The sequence below is a fragment of the Palaemon carinicauda genome, chromosome 22, assembly GCF_036898095.1.
Source record: "Palaemon carinicauda isolate YSFRI2023 chromosome 22, ASM3689809v2, whole genome shotgun sequence".
Lineage (NCBI taxonomy): Eukaryota > Metazoa > Arthropoda > Malacostraca > Decapoda > Palaemonidae > Palaemon > Palaemon carinicauda.
The window spans coordinates 103,801,470-103,808,969 of NC_090746.1; the positions used below are offsets into that span (position 1 = coordinate 103,801,470).

General features: G+C 33.5%; 1 long non-coding RNA gene across 1 annotated transcript; it reads left to right on the forward strand.

Annotated features, from left to right (window-relative positions):
• Nucleotides 1–3,866: 3,866 nt before the first annotated feature.
• On the forward strand, nucleotides 3,867–5,567 carry LOC137616217 (uncharacterized). The gene is made up of 2 exons (XR_011039341.1): nucleotides 3,867–3,957; nucleotides 4,227–5,567. It is a non-coding gene; the product is annotated as an uncharacterized lncRNA (long non-coding RNA).
• Nucleotides 5,568–7,500: the final 1,933 nt, after the last annotated feature.

Sequence of the window (7,500 nt, forward strand, 5' to 3'; positions counted from 1 at the left end):
GTTCGAACATAAGATTTATCTATTCCTTGTCTTTGAAGGGCTTTCATTACTGCTGAAATTTTGATAGAACCAAAAGCTTTCTCATTGTCTATAAAAGCCATACATAGTGGTTTGTCATGCTATGTTAATTTTTCCATTAGCTCGGTTAATTACATAGATATGGTCAGTTGTTGAATGCCAGTCATAAAGCCTGCCTGCTCTCTGTCTTTCTGTTCGGCCTAATATTATCTTGTAAATATTTTATATGTAACTGAGAGTAAACTTATTAGAAGGTAATTTTTCAGGTCTTTTGTGTGTCTTATTTTGTAAATTAATATAATGATAAAGTTCCTCCAAGCTGTAAGTATAAATCATTCTTGCCTACATAATGTGTAAAATTCAGCGAGTTTTATTATTATGTAATGTCTTCCATCTATTATGAAATCAAATGTCAGGCCATCTTATCCTGCTTCTTTGGTCCCGTTTATGCTTTTTAATACTTTTTTACTTTTCTCACTGTTACTTTTGGTATGATTGAAATAACCGACGTCAAAACAAGATCTTTATAGTATCTCAGAGAGAAGCTGTGGAAAAAAATGCCCATTAAAACAGATCGTATAGAAATGTAATTTACAAACAGCAACATACAATTAAAATAAACCTACGTCAAAGCAAGATCTTTACAGTATCTCAGAGGAAGCTCGAGTAAAAAAGTACCTAGAAAAGATCTTGTAGAAATATAATTTACAAACAGCTACGTACGATTGAAATAAACCTACGTCATAATAAGACTTCTACAGTATCTCACAGGAAGCTCTTGTAGAAAAATACCCTCAAGGAGAAATTTTGTAGAAACATAAGTTAGAAACGGTTACATGCGATTGACATAACCAACGACCCAAAAGAAAAATCTTTGCAGTATCTCAGAAGAATCTCTGGTAAGAAAAATACCCACAAGAAGAGATCTTATAGAAATATAATTTACAAACAGCAACATGTGGTTGAAATAACCTCAAAGCAAGATCTTTACAGTATCTCAGAGGAAGTTGGGGTAAATAAAAAAAAAATAAGAAAAAAGAGAACCACTACCATTCCTTTCGAGATTTGTAGTTAACTTTGGTTCCCATCCCTTGAGCATCGTGGAACTTCTCTTCCACTCTCTCTGATTAGGTTCATTAAGTCTGTCTGGCCTAATCCAGCTGCTTCATTCACAGAGCTGAGTTTTGTAACGTTGTGGGAAATTAAATCTCTTCGGAATCTTGGTGTTTACCTTCGTCTAATTTTGAAATTGGTGTTGAAAATAAGCACACACAAACACACACACACACACATATATATATATATATATACATATATATATATATATATATATATATCATCTCCTTCACCTATTGACGCAAAGGGCTCTGTTTAGATTTTGCCCGTCGTCTCTATCTTGAGCTTTTAATTCAATACTTCTCCACTCATCATCTCCCATTTCATGCTTCATAGTCCTCAGCCAACTCTTCTAGGGCCTTGTGGAGCCCAGTTAAACGCTTGATGAACTAGTCTCTTGGGGGTGTACGAAGAGCATGCCCAAATCATTTCCATCTGCCCCTCACCATGATCTCATGCACATATGGCCCTCTAGTAATCTCTCTTATAGTTTCATTTTCTAATCCTGTCCTGACAATTAACTCCCATTATTCTTCTGAGGGCTCTGTTCTCAAATCTACTAAATGTGTTAGAGATTGTTTCACTGTCATACATTGTTATTCTATTTAATGATGTATGCACCATTTCTATTCAGTCGGTGTATGTATATTCAGTGTATAATCTAAAATAGACGTAGCGTAATGCAACACATATCTTTTCCATTAAAACTTTGCCATCAAAGTCTTTTCATAACAGTTTCCAGCGCATGGGAAGGAGAGATGTTGGCATGGAAGGACCTCAATATGCTGAAGCAAGAACGTTAAATATCGTAGAATAGACATAAGATATGTCCACTTTTCCTTTCCTAAACATTCCACTCCCAACTCCTCGTTATCCCTAACATCAAATTTACTAATGCATCTTACCTCTAGGTGTTTTCATTACCAACAAACTAACCATATTCCTCATCCCTCCAAGGTACTAATCCTAAGGGTACAATAAGCTCTGCCATTATTCCATCTTGGCGTCCTTTAATCCCCCTCTCTATGCTGTGTCCTTCATTTTTAGGTCTATAAAGACACTTTTACCCTCTTCCGGAGGTCTGGTTGGTCCCAAGAGAAACAGGTGAAAGCTCCACTTAATTACTTTTCTTTGTTTATTTTGTAAAGTGGTGGTTCTAAGCATGAACGTTCCTTTGTCCTTTTTTTTATTCTCATCAAGTTAATCTTGCATAATATGTTTGGAAATAAAATTATGGTTATTATTATTTGTGAATTATTTTCGGGGTATATGTATGATGGCGGCCACCTGTATGTTAATGACGGCTGACTTAGAATACAGCAGTATAAGGGGGGTCGCAGTAAAATATATTGTCTCGAATCTTGTGTAAACAACGTCACCCCATTGTATATGTTAGTCTTATTAATTTGTATGCATGTAAGTATGTATTTATTATTATTATTATTATTATTATTATTATTATTATTATTATTATTATTATTATACGCCAAGCTACAACTCTTGTTGGAAAAGCAGGATGCTATAAGCGCAAGGTCTCCAACAAGGAAAAATAGCCCAATGAGGAAAGGAAATAAAGAAATAAACTACAAAGGAAGTAATGAACAATTAAAATAAACAGGCACGGATCAAGCTAGAGCTTATCAACAGAGTTTGTTATTAATCACATACACGAACACACTCACAAACATAAACAGTCAAGGGCTTTGACACAGACGAAGACATTACTTGGTTCCACAATGGCAGGTGGCATGTACAGTAATTAGAAACTTCTTAATTACATTCCAAGGCCTGTGTACATATTATGGCACATACTATGATGTAATGGCACGTGGCAGTAGAAGTTCTACTAATTAATTAGCCTACTTAATTAATTATTACTTTCCTAGCAAACAATGAGGGCGAGTATTAATTAATCATGCGGCCTACACAACAGTTGAAATGAATAAATATTTCATGATTATTATTATTATTATTATTATTATTATTATTATTATTATTATTATTATTATCTTAATAATAATAATAATAATAATAATGATGATGATGATGATGATGATGATGATGATGATGATGATGATGATGATGATAATTATTATTATTATTATTATTATTATTATTATTATTATTATTATTATTATTATTATTATAGTTGGAGAAGTAGGATGCTATAAGCCCAAGGATTCCAACAAGGAAAAATAGTCCAGTGAGAAAGGGAAATTTAAACTGCAAAAGAAGTAATGAACGATTAAAATAAAATATCTTAAAAACTATAACAGGAAGAGAAATAAGATGGAATAGTGTGCCCGAGTGCACCCTCAAGCATGAGAACTTTACCCCAAGACAGTGGAAGACCATGATACAGAGTCTATCATTAGCATTAGATTAGCATTGGATTAGTATTGCAAGCAATTTGCTTTGATATTGACTATAATCACACTAAATATGAATAGCTAATGTATGTACAATAGATATAAATGATGATTTATCAATCACGTTGTGGTAACTAATATAATAATTATGAATGTCTTTATTATATATACTGTATATATATATATATATATATATACTGTGTACATATATATATATATATATATGTATATATATATATATATATATATATATATTATATATATATGTACAAAAGTAAATTGCGTAAATGGACCAAGGAAGCGGTAATTACATTGTTATAGGTCCTTCCTTTCTCTGTTTAGAGTCCTTGGCTTGGCATAGCAAAAGCTTTCTCTAGCTGTCTTGCCTCACAGCGAACAGTCGGGTGGTTGGTGGTAGCCGGTTATACGATAAATCTCCAGATGTATGCAGATGGTATGTAAATAAAATGCGCTAAGGTGACTGTCAGTATTGGAAGTTTCTTAAACAGTGATTTATTTAGTATTTTTTGGAGATCCGTTGATATAACGTATGCAAGGTATTTCTGTGCATAGATGTATTTTCAAGTACTGGCGTCTCAACGCACAGGTTTATGAATTATTTTTATATACTTTTGAATGTTTCTAAATCCACATATAACATACTGGTTTAGTTATTTCTGTATACAGAATATTTTAAATAAAATTTTTTATTTGTACTTACAGGAAAACTGACCCTCTGATCCTGTGCGTTTCAAACTTATCTGGATAGTAATCTTTAGAAGCTGGTGTTCACTGCATGTCTTTTCCTCGCATACAGATATAAGTATCGCCACATACAGACTGACTGCTGACAACGCTGGAATCTGGGTTGAGTATTTTTCAGTCTGAACTAAAAGGTGAGCATTATTTGGTACTTTTAATTCTTTAAATTCAATCTAAAGCAAGCTAGTCCTCCCCGATTGGGGGCGGCGCCCCCAATTAGGGGAGGACGTTCCCTATAGCGCACGGTAGACTTTGTCTACCGTGCGTTATATAGAGGCTTGCTTTATATCACTTCTAGTCTAAATTCGGCGAGTGTTTAACCTTGTATTTGTATATTTAGGTTCTGCAGATAACTTAAAGCCTGTTAATCACAAATTGAAAGTCTTAACCTTTTTTTGCTGTTTATATTCTTTTATTCCATATTTTAGTATTGATAATGTAAGCTTTAAGTCATTTAGGTTCTGCAGCTTAGTTACCTTGTTTATCACTTATCTAGTGTTCTTTGCTTTTTAAATTTAATATTTATATATTGATATAAGATTGATGATAAAGTTGTAAGCTTCAAGTGTATGGATGTTTGTCTGTAGGTAACTCTCTAGTGGTACTACTTGTTTACTTCAAAGTTACAACCTTTTACTCTATATTACAGGCTTTGGATAGAAATTATGTAGGGGTACTTTAACTTTCACAAGTTACTTTTCTGATAATGGCTACTTTTCAGACTGGTTGGCACAACTTAATGAAAAAATGGTACAAGGACTAAATTAGAAGAGCATCTTTAATTTCTACCCATGACGGGTTGGTTCGAGCTGTTGTAGAAATCCTGGAAAGATCTGTGAATACTTCAAAAATTATAACTGAATACTTGAAGATTATAACTGTAAATCCTGCTTAGATTATCAGTATATTGCCTACTTGGATAAAGATGCCGTTTGCTATTTTTGAAAATGCAATGTTTACTGGGAGATTATCAAACTAAACTCTTAATTGTCAAACAATCCGGTAAATAGGTTGCTGGTAAGTTTGTTACTAAGTGAATTCGATTTGCTTACTTTGGAATTATGACTACTAAAATTAAAGTTATTTTAAGAAAGATTACTGAATTTTTCATGTTCGTTTCATTTTGGCAGATAAAATCCAATGTTAAGCATTGAACATCTTAATTTCTGTATTTAGTAAATACTTCTGTGGAATATGATGCTTATTAAGCATTTGTCAGACTGTAACAGATTCGGTTCATGTAAATGATTGTTTGAACAAATTTTTTTTATCCAGGTTAAATTATATAATCTCTTTAACAAATTTTAATCTATATCGTGGTTTTCCTAATTTCTAGATCTTTGTTACTGATATTCAACTTGAGAAATTTATTGGTACCTTATTGGTTTAAGGGTTTAAAATTGTTAGCCAAATGAAGTCATTTTTCTCAACCAAAACTATTTTAAAAGTGACTTGGCTTTGTACTAACAAACCGGATGGTGACATTTCAAAACGGGTATGAATAAATGTATATGGAAGTAGAACGTTGGCATCTTCATGGAAACTAACCTTGTAATCATTATAAGTGAAGAATATAATTTTAGCCTTAGTCAACCCAAGATGCAAATTGATAAGTAATTTTCAATGAATGATTCACTAACTGAAAAAAATTCTCTTGGAAAGCTGTTGTGAAACTTTTCTGCCAATATTGTAGTGCAAAGAAATGTTAACCTACAATATAACTTAGCTTAAATACGGCAACTGGGAAAATAATTTAGTGTACATAAAACATAAGTATGATGTAGTAGTACAATTGGATATACTTTAAATAGGTATTTAATGTTCATTCAGTGAAGTTACTAATACTGTTACTGTTGAGCAGTAATGTGCCAGCCGAAACCTAATTTTGGTAGTTACTGTTGAGAGAGATTGATTGAAGCCGTAACACAAGAGGGCTAAATGCACGGCGGGCGGACACTGTTCCCATTTTTGTTGTAGGGGTGACGTCCGTGGGTGTAGGTTGTTATTGCCAAGGAAACGATGGGCAAACTGTTTTTGAAGTGTCCATGCCCGTTATAGAGGTTGACTGTGAAAATGACTGGACACTTTAACTAGTCATACGTTCGCCTACGTGCGAGTACTGTCTGCCTTGTGCAGTTTGATCTAGTAACTTTCAAAACGATAGAATTATGGGCAAAGAGTACCGGTGCTGCAGAAGCCTCTGTGGAAGGGCCTTTAGCCTACTTCGAGATTGGTTTGCCCTTGATTGCTTGACACTGGTTAGAGTTTGAGATTGGTTAGCATTCGACTGCTTGAAATTGGTTAGCCCTTGACTGTTTGAGATTGGTTAGCCTTTGACCGCTACGGTGATTGGTTAGACTTTACTGTTTGAGATCGGTTGAACGTAATGAGCTTTGTTTCATTGTAAATATTTTGGCTCTCGAATACAGGGTACAGGGTGAATTTAAAGAGGGTGTTGGTTGAAAGATTTTATAGCACATAAAAGCAAACTTGTACAGAAACAACTGAAGAATTCATAAACATTGTTAGTCGGTAATTTGAAACTGTAGCTTCTTTTTTTAGTTTGTTCGTATTATATACACTAGGTTTTGTTGCTAATGACAATTGTATGGCTTGGACATATTAGAATTGCAATACAATGAAATTTGATATATTTCTTAACGTTAGTTATCCCATTAGAAGCCTGTGATATAGTAGAGTACAATGGGCTAATAATCATAGAAACATTCAAGTTTCCCTGTACCAAAATTTTAAATAAGAAATGCTTGCGTGCTGTTCAGGAAAAAGTAGAGCCAAATTTTCGAAAAAAAAAAATTTTGCGTCCCTGTGGCTTTTTGTAATATTGAATAAGATTATTTATCAACTTTTTTAACGGCAATTAAAGTTGAAAGATTAAACTTTGTAATTTTTCTTGAACATTAATGTGAAAATTGAAACTTGCTAGTGACGATAACCATGAAATCAGCATCCCTGATTTGTCTTTATATGAAGGTGTTTTTGGGATACAGAATGCGAAGGGAAGAGTTCGTGCCTGGTAAAAAATTAATATTTGGGATCTTTGAATTTAATGGGATAACAGCGGCCTTAGATATGAAGCTACCACTAGAGAGTTGTAAGGGCAGACAAGAAATTATATTTTATTTACGGGAGATGGAGCAGAATACATGAACGATTAAGCTATATAGTATAACTGGCTCTAAAGTCATTTGTTTTCATGAGTATCCGAGACTGCTTA